This window comes from Bos indicus x Bos taurus, chromosome 1, assembly GCF_003369695.1.
Source record: "Bos indicus x Bos taurus breed Angus x Brahman F1 hybrid chromosome 1, Bos_hybrid_MaternalHap_v2.0, whole genome shotgun sequence".
Classification (NCBI taxonomy): Eukaryota; Metazoa; Chordata; class Mammalia; order Artiodactyla; family Bovidae; genus Bos; species Bos indicus x Bos taurus.
This window is the reverse complement of record NC_040076.1, coordinates 59,216,623-59,236,467: the sequence shown is the minus strand read 5'-3', so window position 1 is coordinate 59,236,467 and position 19,845 is coordinate 59,216,623. Positions and strand designations below refer to the sequence as shown.

General features: G+C 37.6%; 1 protein-coding gene across 5 annotated transcripts in view; it reads left to right on the top strand.

The window, feature by feature from the left end:
• The window catches only part of ZBTB20 (zinc finger and BTB domain containing 20), an 819,533-nt gene that overhangs the window by 295,654 nt on the left and 504,034 nt on the right, over window positions 1-19,845 (top strand). For all 5 annotated transcript variants that reach the window (XM_027525147.1, XM_027524738.1, XM_027525072.1 and 2 more), the window contains exon 4: window positions 210-283. The gene's annotated coding sequence lies outside the window, so the exon portion shown is untranslated. The remainder of the gene's footprint in view (window positions 1-209; window positions 284-19,845) is intronic.

Genomic DNA, 19,845 nt, shown 5'->3' with positions numbered 1-19,845 from the left:
TGCTTTTTTTCCTCTTTAGATCCTTTTCTTTTCATTAAAAAACTACTCTGGGAAGAGGGTTTTTTTTTTTTTTCCTTAACAGAAAAAAAAAGCTACGCTTGACTGATAATGCATTGCTTTGGATGGTGAAACATTATGAAAGTTTAATTTTTAATTAAATCTGAAATACCAATTATAACTGAAAGAGATTTTAACCTGTTTCTTTTCAGACTGCCTGAAGTTACATTTAGAGACTGAAATCACTGCACCTTAAAAACAAAAGATTGAGCTGCACTGCATTCCTGTGAGTGAAAGCTTCCTCTACCTTCCTCTGTATTTTTGTGACCCACTCAAAAAGGGACAAAAATAGTGGTCACATAGTAACCAGACATGAGTAAGAAATTTGAATATCCCTGAAGAAATACATGTTTAAATGATTTCCTTCTTTAAAAAAAGAAAATTTGTAGGGCTCAATATTCAGTATGTCTTTTTTATCCAACCTAAATTGTGAATCCTTGCTCTTGGCTGGTTTGAATTGCGTTCGGGAGGGTGTCACCCACCGTGCATCAGCACAGTGACACACACCCTGTCGGGAAGGATTCTTACATTTTGGTACAAGTCTCTTTGAAAGTAACAGATTTCTAATGGAATCAAAGTAGACTCCGGTTTTCCTTTGTGATGTCATTAGAAATTTTTAGCCTTTGTGTCAGTGTAAATGGAGAGAAAGAAAGTTCATGATGACATCACAAGATTCTGTTGCCTTGAGGACTTTGGGCAAAACTAAGTAAAATGCATAATTCCCTTGTGTGCGTGTGTTCCCCATTCTGCTATGAAGCAGTCAAAATAGCACATCTTATGTCTTCCCGTGAGCTACAAGGCTGTCTCTCAGAGCCCCATTGTTCCATAAATGCATGTCAGAGTCTACCACAGTCTGGTCTACCCTTATTTAGCTGCTGTTTTGTCAATGTACTTGGAAGAACAATTAACATTTGGGATTTCAATGTCTGAATAACAGGCAGTGAATAGAACCCAAGCATATAAAAGATTCAGACGCCCAGGGTAAGAAAACAGAAGCTTATAGTTGGTGGGGGAAAAGGAAAAACACTTTAATGCCTCACTCAAAGGTTATGAAATACTACAAGGAAATTCAATGTTATAATTTTAAAAATTTTAGATAAAAATATATATTTTGGTAATAAAATCCAGCAGGTTGTGATGTCTTCCTAAGTTTCCATTTAATGTGCTATGTGGTCTTTTGCTAGAGAGTCTTAAACACTTAAACAGCATTCATCCCCTTGTTCATGTTGGAATGCCGAATGTGGGGTGTATTGCATTGTGGTTTTCAGAGTGTCACGGTGCCTTTAGACAGAGTACATTAAAGGTGATTGAGATGACTTCTTCCATTTTCACTTTGGCTTACTTCACTCTTTCATTATCAACTACAGTTCTCGTATGTTTACTGTAGACATTTCTGACATTGCTTAAACATCCCTGCCTATTGTCTAAATTCTTGCTGGATCCATTTTTTTTGGAAAGATGATGCACGGACAGAACAAGATCACCTCACTGTCAGGGTATCTGGTGAACTGGAGGGAACTTTGGCAGCTTATATTAATGTATGTTGTCCACTGAGCATAGTGCCTGGCTGATATGAATGAATAAATGATGATTATTGTTATTTTTGTCATAACTACAAGAGTCAGGAACTATGGATGGTAAGCTCTCTAAAATCAGGGTCTATTTCTTATTCATTTTTGTGATCCCCAGTGCTTGGCATAGTAATAGTAATCAAGAAATAGCTATTGTTACTAGTACAATTAGGAAATTTAAGTCAGAACTTTAGGATTTATTCATTCAAAAATTATTTATTGTGGAGATGTGTTGAATGAAGTTTTTGACAGTGAAGAAGATAATTACAAAGGAATTTGTCAAAGACAAACCTATTATTCACCATATAACATTAGACATCAGTCTCCTAGCCCGTCTCTTCTTTGACTTTATACTTCTTTCTCCTGACCAGAATGAGAAGTGCCCATTCAAACCACATCCTTTTTGTCTGTGAAGTGGGCTTCACTAGTGTTCCATCTAGTTGTGTCTTACATCTCATATACTGAAGCCGTCTCCAAAGATAAATCTACCTGACTCTAGGATGGATGGTGCTGTGTACCTGCTTGTCTATGTCGTAGATTGTGCTTCAAGAAAACGGGGCAAATGGTACAAAAGATATTGGGTCAAGAGACCAGAGATTTGGGAAGTTGCCATTAGAAACGTCTATCTTCAGTGCACTGAGAGCCAGAACCAATTTCTCAACACAGATAAGATGACAGCATTCCTTAGAACTCAGAACGATTTGACCCCTTCTAAGTTTAGCTTCCTGGTTTCTTTCTTTCTTTTTTTTTTTTTTTTTGCTTGTTTTGCTTTCTTTTTAACATAAAGTTATCTGCCCCCCAACACCAATTTTAATTTATTTCTAAAAGGGGTTCCTTTATTTTTATTAAATTAGCTTCTGGTGATGCAAATGAAGGCTCTCATAAAACTTGGCCTCTGAGGCAAAGCTAAAATGATAAAATTTAAGCTTCATGAACTGTACTGTTATCATGTGGAATAATGTTTAGGGACATCAAATGACTTTATAAACACACTTCGTATTTTTTAAGATTAAAAGATTGAGGTGAAAGGGATTTAAGGGCAAAGTATCATCAAAAATTACAGGTAGAAAGTATATAAGAAATAAAAAGTCCAGTCATCTCATTTTGAAATAAGTAAATGAAGACCCAGGGTAGGGCATGCAGGTTACCCAAATGATACTGACTACCAATGCAAATCACCCTCAGACATCTAGGACTGAGAGTAGACCCAGTTTTAGACTCTGAGTGTTTGATCTTTCTTCTACACTCAGAGTCTGAGCTGTGTTTGCTGAAGAGCAAACTGTCTTAGGCTCATCTTATGAGACCCACTTAACTGCAGTGCCCTCTTCCAACTAGTCCAAAATTCATATATAAAGAGCTGCGGCTGCTGCGAAGTCGCTTCAGTCGTGTCCAACTCTGTGCAACCCCATAGACGGCAGCCCACCAGGCTTCCCCATCCCTGGGATTCTCCAGGCAAGAACACTGGAGTGGGTTGCCATTTCCTCCTCCAATCCATGAAAGTGAAAAGTGAAAGTGAAGTCTCGCAGTCGTGTCTGATTCTAGCGACCCCATGGACTGCAGCCTACCAGGCTTCTCTGTCTATGGGATTTTTCCAGGCAAAAGTACTGGAGTGGGGTGCCATTGCCTTCTCCAAAATAAAGAGCATTATGGTACATTCTGATATTATGCCTCTGGTTCTATATTGACTCACATAGAGGCAAAATTATGTCATATAGAGGCAATTAAATTTATTGACTTAATATTCTTTATGATGATTTCTGGGGCTTCCCAGGTGGCGCTAGTGGTAAAGAAACTATCTGCCAGTGCAGGAGATGTAAGAGACATGGGTTCGATCCCTAGGTTGGGAAGATCCCCTGGAGGAGAGCATGCAACCCACTCCAGTATTCTTACCTGGAAATCCCATGGACAAAGGAGTTGGTGGGCTACAGCCCATAGGTTTGCACAGAGTCAGACATGACTGAAGCAACAGCATGCATGCATGATGATTTACAAAGCAGACAGAAGGCCATTAGAAACTTCAGTAGTCTAATTGGGCTTACAGGCAAGATAAAACCGGTAATCTGAACAGAGCCATTGTGACATGGAATTCAGACTTCCCAAAAGGGTGCATCATGCATGGTGTCAGAATGTCATTGTTGCCAAGGGTCATTTCCATCAGAGAAAAGTTTTTTGGGTCTGAAAAAATTGAAATAAACTTTAATAATTTAAAATAAATTACTTGCTCTAGTAATTTATTTCAGGTTTCCTTTATTGGATTCTGACATTTAGCAATCCAAAGAGACCAATGTAGGGACTTTTTTATTATTTTACCCAGAGCTAAATCCTGGGTACATCTTAGTTTCTTTCTCAAAGGTATTTATCCTCTCCAGAATTTCCCAACTCCCACCATGAAGAAACTCAAGTCACTGTGGACAAAAAATTGGTGGCCTAAGTCTTTGTGTCCCAAACAGGAGACATTGTTCTGCCTTAAAACATGTCATGGAAGCTTTGGCATATAGAGAAGGGAAAATTAGAGAATGAGGATGCCAGAGCAAGGCCTTAGATGTAGGTACCCAACAAAGTTTCTCCTCAGACCTCTTCCCTCTGTTTTCCATAATAATGAATTAAAATTTATTCTATGCCTCTTATGAGCAATTCGGAGAAGGCAATGGCACCCCACTCCAGTACTCTTGCCTGGAAAATTCCATGGACGGAGGAGCCTGGTAGGCTGCAGTCCTTGGGGTCGCTAAGAGTTGGACACGACTGAGCAACTGAACTGAACTGAAGGAAATCAGACATTAAATAAGTAAACAAATAATTATAAAATTAAAAACTGTAGTCCATGAGAAGAGCTAATAGATATGCAAGACAAGAATGGGTGGAGAAAATCTATTATACTTTCCATTGGGTGCTCAGGAAATAATTCTTAGAGAAAGTGTCGTTTAAGTTGAGACTTTGAAAGCAGAATCAGCCAGGTGAAGAATTTGGGGTGGGGATGGAAGCTTGAGAGGGGAAAAGTTCCAGACAGAAACAGCACGGACAAAGCCCTGAGGCAAGGGCAAACTGTGAATTCGAGGAAGTAACCAGATTCCAGAGAAGCTAAAGCAGAAGGAGGAAAGGAGGAGCAAAACTGGAGGTGAGGTCAGAGAAGTAGCCAGGGTGGGAATTTGGATTTCATTCTGAATACACTGGAAAAGCACACAGTAGACATGCACAAAAAGTGAGTAGATGGATAAATAAATATTAATTGAAGAATAGCTTAAGAATAGAGCCAGATGAAGACAATTCAAAGGTACCTTGTAAGCAATAGATCTATATATTTGTTTTGAAGCCTTACGAGAGGGTTTTGGACTTTTGAAACAGAGGTCTACTAGTTCACAACATGTTCCCCATCTACATAACCAAAATAGTCTCTGACAACCTTCTAAGATAAGGTCAAGTTAATTTTATTTCCTTTCTAGTTAATGATTATTAAAATTCTGTTGCTGGTTAATGAATCTGTTATTTTTGTTTATTTTTAAGTGCCCATTCTGTAATGTAGAAATGAGTACCGAAAAAAGTGTTTTACTCTTAAAATGTATTTTTAACTGTTAAACCTTAATCTTATTTTTAATTTGAGTGTATTTTATCGTGTGCAATGTCCAGGGGCCTGGAGGCATAAAAAGCCTTGAAAATAAATCCTCATTTTCCTCATTAATACTACCTATATTATGACTGAATTTCTGGATTAGAAACAAGCCAGACTGTCTTAAAGTATGATGCATTAATATTCTGGAATGCCACTAAATCAGAAGAGAGATATTGGTTTGTTTGCAAAGTGATGGAAATTATCCCCTTTTGCAATTAAAGAAGAAATAGAGTAGAGAGAATGTGAAAATTAAACCATAGAGAACTAGGTTAAGCTCTAAAGATATGAGTACTTATCCACTGTAACTCAGTCAAAAGACACAGAATCTTAAAATATTATGTCTACAGAGAATTTTAGGAATTATTTATTCCAGTCTCCTCATTTTGGAGATGAACATAATTTAGGCCTAGAATTCCTGTTCAAGTTGTACAGTTAAACATTTAATGGCAGGGCTGGAACTCTAATTCTTAAGAGCTAGATTAACACAGCCAAACCAGCTAATCTGTGATCAAAGCCCCTATTGTAACCCTTTCAAGGTCTTGGGTGGAAAAAGGAATATTAAGTATAGGAGATGAGTCTACAGACAAGTTTTAATTAATAAAAATCTGAACAATAAGTATTACTCCCAATCTGTTTACTTAATGTACCAGATGCTTTATAAAAGTTGTCTTTAATCCTCACTACCACGCTCAGCAACGACTCAGCAAACTCGGAATAATTTCCATTTTATAATGAGAATACTGAGATCCAGAAAGATTAAGTAATATCCAAGATTGCAAAGACAGTAAATCAGTTTTGTATCGATGCCAGACCTAACTGATTCAAACCCTGTGCTGTCTCCTGCTGGGTGTTTTTATCTGGTGAATTTTGTTACCACTTTAGGTCATGTGGTCACAGAGGTCACTAGTTCTCTAATAGTCCAAATGTCTAAAAGATGTTAGGAAGTTTTTTGAAAAAAGTTAGGAAGGTAAAGAAAGGACCTTTACCTTTTTCTTTAGGTAAGGTACCCTCTCTGCATAAAGCTCTTTACATTTAATTCTTAAAACGTCTCAAAATAGATGCTATAACCTTTAGTTTACATTTTTAGGACACTGAGGATCAGTGAGATTAAATTGAAGTGCCATCTTCAATTCCCCATGTTATTGTAAAAGCCCAAGCCAGGATTCAAACATAGATTTGTCTGACCCAAGTATTTTTCCATTATTATACCCACATGCCAAGTCTGCTCTTCTCCTGGATGCTAGTCTTCTATGGTCCACATACCTCAACTCCTTATATGGGAAAGTAGAATTTAATACATAGTCTCATAGATTTCCCAAGAAAAAAGAATATGTTGAGATGATGCTTTTATAATTAAGTTATGTTATCTTGCCTGGAAATAAATACAGAGCCCCTATACATGTTTCCATCTTTGAGAAATGAAGAGCTGGGAAAGAAAAGAGAAAGTGAAAGATACTCAGTCATGTCTGACTCTTTGTGAGCCCATGGACTATACAGTCCATGGAATACTCCAAACCAGAATACTGGAGTGGGTAGCCTTTCCCTTCTCCAGAGGATCTTCCCAACCCAGGGATCAAACCAGGGTCTCCTGCATTGCAGGTGGATTCTTTACCAACTGAGCTATCAGGGCTGGGAAGATTGGTCAAATCCATGACATTAGTCTTTCATTTCCACATCATCTTGACTCACAGTGTCTCTGAGTCCAAGATCCCAGTCATATCACAGACAACGGCACTGCTGCTGCTGCTGCTGCTAAGTTGCTTCAGTCGTGTCCGACTCTTTGCGACCCCATAGACAGCAGCTAACCAGGCTCTGCCATCCCTGGGATTCTCCAGGCAAGAACACTGGAGTGGGTTGCCATTTCCTTCTCCAATGCGTGAAAGTGAAAAGGAAAAGTGAAGTTGCTCAGTCGTGTCTGACTCTTCTCGACCCCATGGACTGCAGCCTACCAGGCTCCTCCATCCATGGAATTTTCCAGGCAAGAGTACTGGAGTGGGGTGCCATTGCCTTCTCCGAGACAATGGCGCTACTAACTTTGATTGTCCTTGACAACCTCTTTGTAAAGAGAAAGAAATAAAATATTGTGTTAATTAGACTAATGAGAAAAAAGTGAGGTGTACATTTTCCTTCTGAAGTCTAGCTTAATTGAAGCTTTATAAGCCTGATCAGAGATCTAGGTCAATGAAAGTGCACATCTTACTGCTACTAAAAAAAAAAAAAAAAAGCAAAGTAGAAGAAACCCCAAACATAGTTATCAGTTCTTACTATTATTTTGTAATGACCACTGAGGACTACATTAGAAGTGAATTCCTTGTTGAAAGTAGGAGAGAGAGAGAGAGGAAGGGAAAGAGTAAGGGAGAGAGAGGGGAAAAGAGAATATGGATGAAGAGGAAGAGGGAGATGTTGAAACATTTGAAAGATGTTGAAAGAGGGGATGTGTTGATGTCACATCCTACTGCAAACATGATCCTGATTCCTTCTGTGTCAACTTTTGCAACACCAAGTATATATAACTCGATTTCTAAGGAGGTCATTTCTATTGTTGATACACTTGAACAATTATTCTAAACCTGTCACTATAGAATAGCACCCGTGTGCATCACAAGTTTATGATAATTAAAAGCAGTGTCTGTTATAGATCTGTAGTTGTTTTTTACCCCTCTGTTTCTTGAGTTTGACTTTCATATCTTTTTATGTGAAAGCCCTTAGCAGTCCATTCAAGTCTTCTAAAATAACTCAGTGAAAAACATCCTTCCTGCTTCACAGAAAGGACTTTGTTTTTTTACTTCATCCTTGCTCTTTTCAATATGTGGCCAGTAGCCTTAAATGAGAAAGTACATAAGTATATGTTTTGAACTGCTGGGTCTCCTCAGGAGAAAAAATATGTTTCCTACAATATTGTAATATTTTGCTAAAAATCCAATTCTGGTTCAGTGTTTTGCTCTCAAAGGAATTTTGAATGAAGAAAATGCTTTTGTAAGAAGGAGGAAGCTTATCTAATCTCTTCAAGACTGATGAGAAGCAATCAGGAGACTTGTGACTCTTTGAAACAGTAAATTTCCAGGGAATTAGGCACACGTTTCTCAAGAACAATAAAGAGTGTTACACTTCAGGTTGCAGCACATTGACTCCAAATGCACCGCTTCATGTATCCCAAATGGCAATTTGAAAACACCATTCTTTGAATCAACTGGAAAAGGAAGGAGGCCATGCTGAACTGACATTCTTTCAGGAGGTCATGAGAAATGGAATACCAAATGAAGTCATTCTTCTGGTTAGTATCAGATTCTCAGGGTTATAAACGTCTTATGATAAAATGTCTTCAGAGATATAGGAAAATAATAGTTATTGAGTATTAGATCTAGATTTTTGATGAAGTTGTTTACATATTTGCAATTGTACCAACTTAACCATATGAAATTTGCATAAGCTTCACTACAATTTTACTGAACTATTCTTTGTTTATTTGAATGCTGTAGAACTTTATCAAATAATCAATAACCAATGTATGTCTAACATTTTTGTCATTGCCATTGTTGTTACTGTGTTCTCTTTTCTTCTATGAATTAGGGCTTCCAGGAATAGCTGTGAGCCTGGGTTACACATTCAATGCTACATTTGTCTTTTCTTCTTATAGAACTGGAAAGTGGGAGGGACCAACTAGATTGGTTGCTCAGATTCATCTCACCGAGAAAACTTGTCAGCAGAATTTTATTTACAGGTCCTTCTAGTAGACAGAGGAAACAGTTTACATGAAAAGCTCTCTTTTTGTAAAATAAAAACTGACTCTATCATGCTATACAAGACTCTGATTGATGACATAATACCATCCACATAATCTCTGCAGTTCCCACTAAGAAGGCAGCCAGTATAATTGAGAGGAAGGAGCGTGGGGCTGACTATCTGGAGACTTGATTCAGGCATTGTCAAACAGTTCTGTCTTAAGATCATTTTCCTTATCTGTAGGGGACACTTTTCTCTATCTTACAGATATTATGCAAAGAAGTCAAATGATATATATTAAGTATTTAGAGTTCCACAGAATAAAGATAGCTTATAAATATCATGTATTACTATCACAGTAAAAGTATTAGTAGAATTATAAATCACTCTGAGGTCTCAGGAGTAAGGTGCTTTATCTGAGCTCTTAGTGGTTAGAAATTAGTTTGTTTCTTGAGTTGCCATGTAGAGAAGTACTCTGTTGTTGCTAAGTACTATTCACACATTGGAAACAATGACTAAGAATGAATTACTAGTGATAATTGCTTCTTTTAAAGATTTATTTTAAAGCATTCTTTATTATAAATTCTCTGAGCAGATTCTCTTCAAATTAAGAAATACTTTTAAACTGCTATATTTCTCACATTAGACTGATTTTATTTTTTGAGGGAAAGTACCATGGGTAATTTATTAATGTTCACAATCATTAAACTGGCAGCAGATAGGTATTCAGTGTTTGTTGAGTATCCTGTGTAAAAATTTAGTAAGGTTTTAGTAAAATTTGCTTTAAAAAAAGAATACAGAATTCATTAATTTGACTACATGTATACCATGTGATATATGATGATATTTAAGATTGTATGTTGTTGTTGTTCAGTCGCTATATTGTGTCTGACTCTTTGCGACCTCATGGACTCTAGCCCACCAGGTCCTCTGTCCACTACTATCTCCCAGAGTCTGCTCGAATTCATGTGCATTGAGTTAGTGATGATACCCAACCATCTCATCTTCTGTCACTCCCCCTCCTTCTGCCTTCAGTCTTTCCTGGCATTAGGGTCTTTTCCAATAAACTGGCTCTTCACATCAGGTGGCCAAAGTATTAGAGCCTCAGCTTCAGCATCAGTCTTTCTAAGGAATATTCAGGGTTTATTTAATTTAGGATTGACTGGTTTGATTTCTGTACTAACCAAGGGACTCTCAAAAGTCTTCTCCAGCACCACAATTTAAAGCATCAATTCTTCAACACTCAGGCTTCTTTATGGTTCAACTCGCACATCCATACATGACTATCAGAAAAACCATAGCTTTGAATATACAGACCTTTGTTGACAAAGTCGTATATTTTTTAATACTCTATCTAGGTTTGTCATGGCTTTTCTTCCAAAGAGCAAGTGTCTTTTAATTTCGTGGCTGCAGTCACTGCCCCCAGTGATTTTGAAGAGCCCAAGAAAATAAAATCTGTCACTATTTCTACTCTCTGTCCATCTATTTGCCATGAAGTGATGGGACCAGATGCCATGATCTTAGTTTTTTGAATGTTGAGTTTTAAGCTGGCATTTTCACCCTCATCTACAGGCTCTTTAGTTCCTCTTCACTTTCTGCTATTAGATTAGTATCATCTGCATATCCGAGGTTGTTGATATTTCTCCTGGCAATCTTGATTCTAGCCTGTGATTCATCCAGCCCGGCAGCTCACATGGTGTACTGTGCATATAAGTTAAATAAATAGAGTGACAATATACAGCTTTGTCGAACTCCTTTCCCAATTTTGAACCAGTCATTTGTTCTTTGTCCAGTTCTAGTTATTGTTTCTTGATCCCTATACAGGTTTCTCAGGAGACAGGTAAGGTGGTCTGGTATTTCCACCTCTTTAAGAATTTTCCACAGTTGTGATCCACACAGTCAAAGGTTTTAGCATAGTCAATGAAGCTGAAGTTGTTGTTTTACTGGAACTCCCTTACTTTCTCTATGATTCAATAAATGTTGGCAATTTGATTTCTGGTTCCTCTGCCTCTTCAAAACCCTGCCTTTACATCTGAAAGTTCTTGGCTTATGTACTGCTAAAACCTAGCTTGAAGGATTTTGAGCATAACGTTTTCCAGCCATGTGGCCACTGCTGAGTTTTCCAAATTTGCCGACATAGTCAGTGCACCATTTTAATAGCATCATCTTTTAGGATTTGAAGTAGCTTAGCTAGAATTCTGTCACCTCCACTAGCTTTGTTCATAGTAATACTTCCTCAGGTCCACTTGATTTCATACTCCAGGATGTCCAGCTCTAGGTGAGTGACCACACCATCATGGTTATCTGGGTTATTGAGACCTTTTTTGTATAGTTCTTCTATGTATTCTTGCCACCTCTTCTTAAACTCTTCTGCTTCTTTTAGGTCCTTACCATTTCCGTCCTTTAACATGCTCATCCTTGCATGAAACTTTCCCTTGGTATCTCCAGTTTTTTTGAAGAGATCTCTAGTCTTACTCATTCTGTTGTTCTCTTCTATTTCTCATTCTATTGTTCATCTAAGAAGGCCTTCTTATTTTTCCATGCTATTATCTGGAACTCTGCATTCATTTGGGTATATCTTTCCTTTGATCCCTTGTCTTTCACTTCTCTTCTTTCCTCAGCTATTTGTAAAGCTTCCTCAGACAACCACTTTGCCTTCTTGAATTTCACTTGCTTTGAGCTGGTTTTGGTCCCTGCCTCCTGTACAATGTTGCACACCTCCAGTCATAGTTCTTCAGGCAGTCTGTCTTTTGGATCTAATCCCTTGAATCTATTTGCCACTTGGACTGTACAGTCATAAGGGATGTGATTTAGGTCATGTCTGAATGCCCTCATGGTTTTCCCTTCTTTAACTTAAGTCTGAATTTTTCAGTAAGAAGCTCATTATCTGAGTCACAGTCAGCACCAGATCTTGTTTTTGCTGACTTTACAGAGTTTCTTCATCTTTGGCTGAAAGGAACATAATCAGTCTGATGTTGGTATTGACCATCTGATGATGTCCATGTGTAGAGTCATCTCTTGTCTTGTTGGAAGAGGGTGTTTGCTATGACCAGTGTGTTCTCTTGGCAAAACTCTGTTAGCCTTTGTCCTGCTTTATTTTGTATTCTGAGGCCAAACTTGCCTCTTAATATGGGTATCTCATGACTTCCTACTTTTGCATTCTGATCCCCTATCAAAAAAAGGGCATCTTTTTTGTGTGTTAGTTCTAGAAAGTGTCATAGGTCTTCTTAGAACTGGTCAACTTCAGCTTCTTTGGCATCACTGCTTGGGGCATAGACTTGGACTACTCTGATTTTGAATGGTTTGCCTTGGAAATGAGTAAGAGATCACTCTGTCTTTTTTGAGATTGCATCCAAGTGCTGCGTTTTGGACTTCCTTTTGTTGACTATGAGTACTACTCCATTTCTTCTAAGGGATTTTTACCCACAGTAGTAGATATAATGATCATCTGAATCTAATTCATCTGGTCCCATACATCTCAATGTGCTAATTCCTAAGATGTCAGTGTTCACTCTTGCCATCTCCTTCTTGACCATGTCAAATTTACCTGGGTTCATGGACCTAACATTCCATGTACCTAGGCAATATTATTCTTTGTAGCATTGGACTTTACTTTCACCAGCAGACACATCCACAACTGACCATCATTTCTGCGTTGGCACAGCCACCTCATTTATTCTGGAGCTTTTAGAAATTGCCCTCCACTCTTCCCCCGTAGCATATTGTACCCCTTCCTACCTGGGAGGCTCATCTCCTGGTGTCATATCTTTTTGCCTTTTCATACTGTCCATGGGTTATCTAGACAAGAATACTGGAGTGGGTTGCCATTTTCTCCTCCAGTGGACCGCATTTTGTCAGAACTCTTTACTGTGATCCATCCATCTTGAGTGGCCCTGCCTGGAATGGCTGATAGCACTGTTGAGTTGTAGAAGGAAAAGAATGAATTTTATCTATTGCTCTCAACCTAAAAGTATGATCACAATTTATTAAGTGAAAGAGCAAGTTTTCAGGATAATGAATATTTTTGAGTAAATTTATTTGTGTGTTGGTATGAACATGAAAAAGAATGATGGAATTAGTTCTTGTTAGCAAGCACAATGTATGTGTGTGTGTGTGTGTGTGTGAGGCTTTTCGTGATGCAGGTTCATACCTAGGGCCACATACAAAGAAATAATTGTTGAGCAAGCAAAAGTTATTAAAAGTAACTCAGTTCTTTAGTTTCTCTGGATATGTACCTGAAATGCAAAAAAAAAAAAACAACCTCTTAAGAATTTTCTTTTATTTGTCATCTCTCTCATGCACAGTACATGTCTCCATTATAGACACCCACAATGTTTCTCCTACATTTTCATCTCTCTCCTCTTCAAGAGTTTTCACGAACCCTCCTTGGCCCAGGTCAATTAATTTTTCTGCTCATTTCCAAATTCCTTGCTGGATCTGTTTAATTCTTCTCTTTCTGTTGTAAATCTCACTAGAATTTCTGACTTCTGCGTCTCTCACGCACTGAGGAAAAATAAACAAATAAAACCTTCTGCAAGATGAGTTTCCAAGACTATATTCCCAGCACAAAATTCATAGAAGTTTAAGTCATTGAAGGAGCAGACCCAAGGCCTTAGCTTAAAAAGAAACATCAGAAGTCCCCTTCAGAATGTACTTGAATAAACTGGAGCCAATGAGTTGGGCAGAATATCTGAACTGCAATCAGCAAGAGAGAATTGCACAGTCTAAGGTACTGTATTTCCCGAACCAGTACATTCTGGATCACAGCACAGAGTAATCCTGACAAAGATTCACCTATTATGGATAAAAAAAACTAGTTACCATAAGCTAAATTAAAAACACAGGAAAGTTGTATTGTAATAACCACAGCTAAACCCAGATGTACTTTACTTCATGTTATAGTCAGTTCTTTTAAGAAAAAGGAGGGAGAGGAAGGGAGAGATGAGGGAACTAGGAGAGTGAAGGGATAGAAAGGGAGAGCATCCTCCTCCCAAATAAAAAAGGAGAGAGAGTACTAGAGTGGAAGAAGGTGGTTAATGTGATGAATAAAAAAAGTTCAGTGTATTTTGATACCCTAAGCTTTCTCTACGTCTGCAGAAATCTTCCCTGCTCCCTTAGGAGTCCTACCCTGAGTGGGCTGGGTCTTTTTGTCACTTACAGCCAGTCAGCTGTCCTCTCCTTCCATTTAGAGAGTGCTGACTTGAGTGAAACATTTACAGTTGTTGGAAGCTCTCTTTAGAATATACTAAATTACTTTGTATTCCTTCCCTCCGGGGGACTGAAGACATCAATAGGCAGCTGACCATGGCAAGCTTATCCAAAGTTGTAAGTTTGCTCTATGCCTTCAGTTTAAGGAATTTACACAGGAAAAATATGAATTCTTGTTTATCTTATGTGACTACTACCTGAATCCCAATAGTATGGGAAGAACAGTCACTCTAGCTAGAAAGGTGACACATAATATAGGTTTGGTTAAAAAAACAAATAATATTTATGAAGAGATTTTAATGACATGAGAAAATGATTATATAGTATCAAGAGATGAAAACAAGATACAAAACTTGCCTAAAATATTGTGTTTATTTCTGGAAAGTTATTGTTCATTTCTCTCCCTTTGTTTTCATTTTCCAAAATGGCAAGAAAGAAATAGAAAAGAAAAGGAAAACATCCTTTTGGAATATCCTTCTTTTTTAGTTTGTTTATTTAATCTATGAAGTAATTTTAATGGTTGCATCGCTTATAATGAAGAGATTTCATCTCAAATTTGAGTGACATGATATTCTTGCTGGGAATTTGTTTTCTTTAGAAATGCTATTATAGTGTAATGTTCTGGTCATTTTTAATACTCAGATAGCCCTTCAGCTTTAGTGGAGTGATTGAGAGAATGGGATTGTGAGGTAGATGGTTCATTATCTAATTATTGGTGATGGATTACTATAACTCAAACAGAACACTTGTCCCTTAAGGTAAGAATAGTCAAAAGAAGCAAGGCAGGTCGATGGATATATTCAAACCATGTGTATATATACATATACATGTGCTGTGTTGTGCTTAGTTACTCAGTCATGTCCGACTGTGACCCTGTGGACTGTAGCCCACCAGGCTCCTCTGTCCATGGGGATTCTCCAGGCAAGAATACTGGAGTGCATTGCCATGCCCTCCTCCAGGGATCTTCACAACCCAGGGATTGAACACATGTCTCCCACATTGCAGGTGGATTCTTTACCATCTGAGTCACCAGGGAAGCCCAGGAATACTGGAATGGGTGCCTATCCCTTCTCCAGGGACTCTTCCTGACCCAGGAATTGAACCAGGGTCTCCTGCATTGCAGGTGGATTCTTTACCAGCTGAGCTACCAGGGAAGCCCTATACATATACATATGTATGTTTACTTAAATGATAGATTACTTCATGTTCCACTTACAAAGCTCAGTTGGTACATACATTCAAATGAAGCAAAAGACTGTATAATAAAGGGACTTGATATTTCCCAAAACTCTGTAACTCTTGGTCTTCTAAATATTTACATATTATCTTATTCTCACCTTTTGAAGTCCTTAGACCATTTTCAAGGCTTATGTTCTAGTTTAGGTTCTGCAGCTCTTTAAAATGTAGATATGTTAATTATCCTTATAATTGACACCTCTTCTGCTTTTAACTATCAATAAAAGGCTACTTAATTTCTCCCAGTTTGAATAGTTCCTCTGTCATTTACAATTCTAAATTTCTCTGTCCTCACTTTTGTGTGCTTTAGACCTGAACTGCCTTTTATTGTTACTTTCATTTTTTTACTCCCCTTGACTCAGGATCTCTTTCTCCAGCTCACAGATTCCTAATCCTGGCTGCACATTACCTATGAAGCTAAAAAAAAAATAAAAAATGCATTGGCCTTACCCTTAAAACAGATATTCTGTTTTAATTGGTCAGGGTGGAGTTTAGCTATTAGTACAATGCTAGACCCTTACAGGTACCAAACTCTTATTTCACCTCAAAATTTTCAATTCAATTAAAATTTAGCATGCTTCTTCACACTGAAAAGCCATTTCTTCTGGATGACTACCCTAACCAGGCAATAGTAGAGTTTTAACATTATGCAGAATACAGCTGCATCTATATATCATCACATAGAGATGCATGTAACATACACACACACACACACACATTACGCTAATGACCAAACCTGAACAAAAATTTGATATACATAGAACTGCTTGTATCGTAATATTTAATGTAAAATTAAGTATTGTTAATGAAATTCTAAAAGTCCTCTTTAAACCCGACTGTAGAAAATGAAATGCCCTACATCACTCAAGGGTACCAGAATATGCCTTTAGTCTGATTTGTGGGGAAATAAATTGTATCTGACAACAATGTCAAAGGGGTGTAAACTTGATAGTCAAAAGGTGGGAGCATCCCATATGACCACCACTAGATGAATGGATAAATGAAATGTGTGTAAACATACAATAAAATATTAACCTTAAAAATGAACGACATTCTGACACATGCTATGTGGATGAACCTTAAGGACAGTATGCTAAGTGAAATAAGCCAGACGCAAAATAACAAATATTGTATGATTCCATTTGTATGAGATACTAGAAGAGTCAAATTCATAGAGACAGAAAATAGAAAGAGGTTACCAGGGGCAGTCATCCCTCCTGGGGAGTCACTGTTTAATGCACTCCGAAGATTAAGAAGTTCCCCAGATGGATGATGGCTATAGTTTTCAGTAATATTGATGTACCTAATGCTATACTAAAATGTATACCTAAAAATGGTTAAACTGGTAAATTTTATGTTTTATATATTTTACTACCATTTCAAAAGGAAATGTACATTTGAAAACTTTTAAGACTTATCAGTGAAAATGGATTGCAGCTATAGGGTTTAGATAGCACAATTTAGACAGAACTGAGTAGTCTATTCACACAGTCGTTAGGGTTTTATGAAATATAATAATTTATTAGTTTAATTAATAGTCTTCACTTTGTTATTGAGGCCATTCATACGTATAAAATCCAAGTGCTGGTATTATCCTTGATTCTCAAGCAGTAATGGTTATAATAAACTACAAAGACCAAATTTTAAGTAAACATGCTTATTATTGAATGCTTATAGCTATATTAGAATTCTCATGTTTTAATCAACTGATGTTAGGGACAGAACTTCAGCTTTCTTTTTCACCAACAGCACTATCTCTTACCAAATTATCTTCATGGTAGGAGAAGCCATGGCTTTGTATGAGTCCATACTTTTCCAATAATTCAGTGTGTGAGCCAGTTGTTTTTTTTTTATTTTCCTGAAAATGCCGAACTTTTTAATTGAGTCAAATATTTCTTGGTTTAAAGTTCTATGAATTTTAACGTGTATACATTTTTGTAACAGCCACCATTACTATTAGGTTGCAGAGCAGCTTCATCAGCCGAAAGAACTCCTGTATGCTATCTCTTTAACACTCCCCTAACTACTAACCCCCAGTAACCATAGTTTCTTCTTTATCATCATAGTTTTATTTTTTTTGAGAGTTGTCATATATATGGAGCCATAATTCTCCAAGCCAGGCTTCAGCAATATGTGAACCATGAACTTCCTGATGTTCAAGCTGGTTTTAGAAAAGGCAGAGGAAGCAGAGATCAAATTGCCAACATACGCTGGATCATGTAAAAAGCAAGAGAGTTCCAGAAAAACATCTATTTCTGCTTTATTGACTATGCCAAAGCCTTTGACTGTGTGGATCACAATAAACTGTGGAAAATTCTGAAAGAGATGGGAATACCAGACCACCTGATCTGCCTCTTGAGAAATTCGTATGCAGGTCAGGAAGCAACAGTTGGAACTGGACATGGAACAACAGACTGGTTCCAAATAGGAAAAGGAGTACGTCAAGGCTGTATATTGTCACCCTGTTTATTTAACTTATATGCAGAGTACATCATGAGAAATGCTGGACTGGAAGAAACACAGGCTGGAATCAAGATTGCTGGGAGAAATTTCAATAACCTCAGATATGCAGATGACACCACCCTTATGGCAGAAACTGAAGAGGAACTAAAAAGCCTCTTGATGAAAGTGAAAGTGGAGAGTGAAAAAGTTGGCTTAAAGCTCAACATTCAGAAAACGAAGATCATGGCATCCGGTCCCATCACTTCTTGGGAAATAGATGGGGAAACAGTGGAAACAGTGTCAGACTTTATTTTTCTGGGCTCCAAAATCACTACAGATGGTGACTGCAGCCATGAAATCAAAAGACGCTTACTCCTTGGAAGGAAAGTTATGACCAACTTAGATAGCATATTCAAAGGCAGAGACATCACTTTGCCAACAAAGGTTCGTCTAGTCAAGGCTATGGTTTTTCCTGTGGTCATGTACGTATGTGAGAGTTGGACTGTGAAGAAAGCTGAGTGCCAAAGAATTGATGCTTTTGAACTGTGGTGTTGGAGAAGACTGTTGAGAGTCCCTTGGACTGTAAGGAGATCCAACCAGTCCATTCTGAAGGAGATCAGCCCTGGGATTTCTTGGGAAGGAATGATGCTAAAGCTGAAACTCCAGTACTTTGGCCACCTCATGCGAAGAGTTGACTCATTGGAAAAGACTCTGATTCTGGGAGGGATTGGGGGCAGGAGGAGAAGGGGACGACAGAGAATGAGATGGCTGGATGGCATCACTGACTCGATGGATGTGAGTCTGAGTGAACTCCAGGAGTTGGTGATGGACAGGGAGGCCTGGTGTGCTGCGATTCATGGGGTCACAAAGAGTTGGACATGACTGAGCGACTGGACAGAACTGAACTGAACTGAACTGATGGCTGATTCATGCTGAGGTTTTACAGAAAGCAACAAAATCCTTAAAGCAATTATCCTTCAATTAAAAAATAAATAAAAAATTTTAAGTCTAAATAGAGAAAAAACAAAGGAATGTATGTGTTCCCATCCATTGTTCTACGTCCTTGGCAACCCTTGGTATTGTTAGTTTATTTTTTTAGTCATTGTGATAGGTGTGTTGTAGAAATGCTTATTTTTTTCTTTTAAGTACATTTTTCAAAGCTATAGATGATGTGCTTCTGGGGTCATACTCTTTCCTGACTCATTTTTAGAGATATTCCATTCATATGTATACTTTTCCATAGAAAAAAAATGTAGTCTATTATCTTTATATTTCTGACTCTGTTGCTTTTACCCTGCTTTTCCCAGAATTGCTATTTTTATCTATGATAGTGTGTTCAAGTTTTCAGATATTTCTTTCTTAAAGATCTAAAAAAAAAATCACCTGTTTATATCAAATTCTAATGTAGTTTAAAATAGTGTATGTACCTATATAAATGTAGATATCAGGGATAAAAAATTAATGTGTTTGTTCAACACACGTTTGTTGAATACTTGCCATATCTCAACCCATTAGGTAAAAAATACATAATACAGTAGGAAAGGGCAATCTAAAAAGAAATTAAATTATAGTTCTGTTTGTACTTCTAATGTTGAGGCAAGTAATGTTAAGAATGTGGTTGCTGAAATAAAATTCTTTGAGATCAGCACATCAGGTGTTGAATGGGTCTTGGTCTCAACTTTAAAATAGCATTTTGGGAAAAAAATGAAAACAAACATATGTTGATGAACACACGTTTTATTTTAGAGAAAAGAGCCCTGTCCTGGGGTTAGGAAACTTGCATCACAGACCACTTCTGCCACTTTGTAGTTTTGGAGCTCGAGCAGTAGTTCCACCCCTCCAAATTCACTTCCCTATCCATAAGATTAGAAAGTTGGCCTTTGTGATCTCTAAAATTCCTTCCAGCTTAAAAATTAAAAACTAACACTATCTGTCCCGGATTTATGTCTAGCTACCAAGGATGGTGAGAAAGGCAGCATTTTTATCATTCTTAACAAAGAT